Below are 1,296 nucleotides of genomic sequence, written 5' to 3' on the forward strand. Positions count from 1 at the left end.
AAGACCGTGAAAAATTGCTGGGTGATGGATAAATTCACCCATTCCCAATGTTTTAATTTATACACTCTGAAAATAACCAGGGGAAGAAAAATAAAGAATGAAGTAAGTTGGTAAAAGACGTTATATATATATATATCCTCTTCCTTTGTTTAACAAGGATGCCGTATTTCCCACTACAAGAGCGTTTTGTTTCTTGTGGTGTCTTTTTTTTTTCTGATAGCTTGCGAAAAGAATGATCAAGCCTTACTGACTTTTATATCTGGTATGTGTTATTAACTTTTAGGAATAATTTTTACTTCTTTTCATTCCTAACAGCGAGTCAATAGTAAGTTTTCTGAAAAGCCCACCCAACCCAACCCTCTCCGCCCCGAGCGGGAGGCGGGATAAAAGGGCTTCTCAGCACTTCCTTTTCGTCAGTTTTGGGACTCTTTAATAAATAACTGTATGGTAAAATCTCGATTTATATTTGTTTATATTTTTATATGATACGGGGTTACTAGTAGTAGAGGTAAAATAAACTGTTTTCTTTGTTTTCTTCTTTTCTCTCTCATAGGTGAAGTAAGGCCAAGATTATTCTTCTTTCTTTCACCTACAAGGTGTCACAGAAAAGGTGGTGCAATTCTAGTGTTTGCATGGGGCCTGGTGAAATTGCCATTCTCTTTCTACGACGCTGCAGCATTCTCCAGAATTATGTGTGGGTATTTACTCCTAACTGTATATATATTTCCTAGGGTCGATGAAATTGTGAACTCTCCACGTTAATTTACCAGCGTTGCGGAAAATACTTAATAGGAGTCTGCGCTATGGTGCTGGGGCGAAGAGGGGAGTGAAATAAAGTGAGTGGACACACCTCATATTGCAAAGAATTCTCAGTGTGTTTCTGCATGCGAATTCCAAACATTAATAATACAGAAAAACAACACAAACAACAAGGAAGAGATTTGGTACAGGGTTAAGAGGGAAAATGAAAGAAATAATACTGTAATATTACGAAAATAGTTTGTNTGTTTGCATGGGGCCTGGTGAAATTGCCATTCGCTTTCTACGACGCTGCAGCATTCTCCAGAATTATGTGTGGGTATTTACTCCTAACTGTATATGTTTTTCCTAGGGTCGATGAAATTGCGAACTGCCCACGTTAATTTACCAGCGTTGCGGAAAATACTTAATAGGAGTCTGCGCTATGGTGCTGGGACGAAGAGGAAGTGAAATAAAGTGAGTGGACACACCTCATATTGCAAAGAATTCTCAGTGTGTTTCTGCATGCGAATTCCAAACATTAATAATACAGAAAAA

The sequence above is a fragment of the Trypanosoma theileri genome (genome assembly GCF_002087225.1).
Source record: "Trypanosoma theileri isolate Edinburgh chromosome Unknown TM35_Tth_49_V1, whole genome shotgun sequence".
Lineage (NCBI taxonomy): Eukaryota > Euglenozoa > Kinetoplastea > Trypanosomatida > Trypanosomatidae > Trypanosoma > Trypanosoma theileri.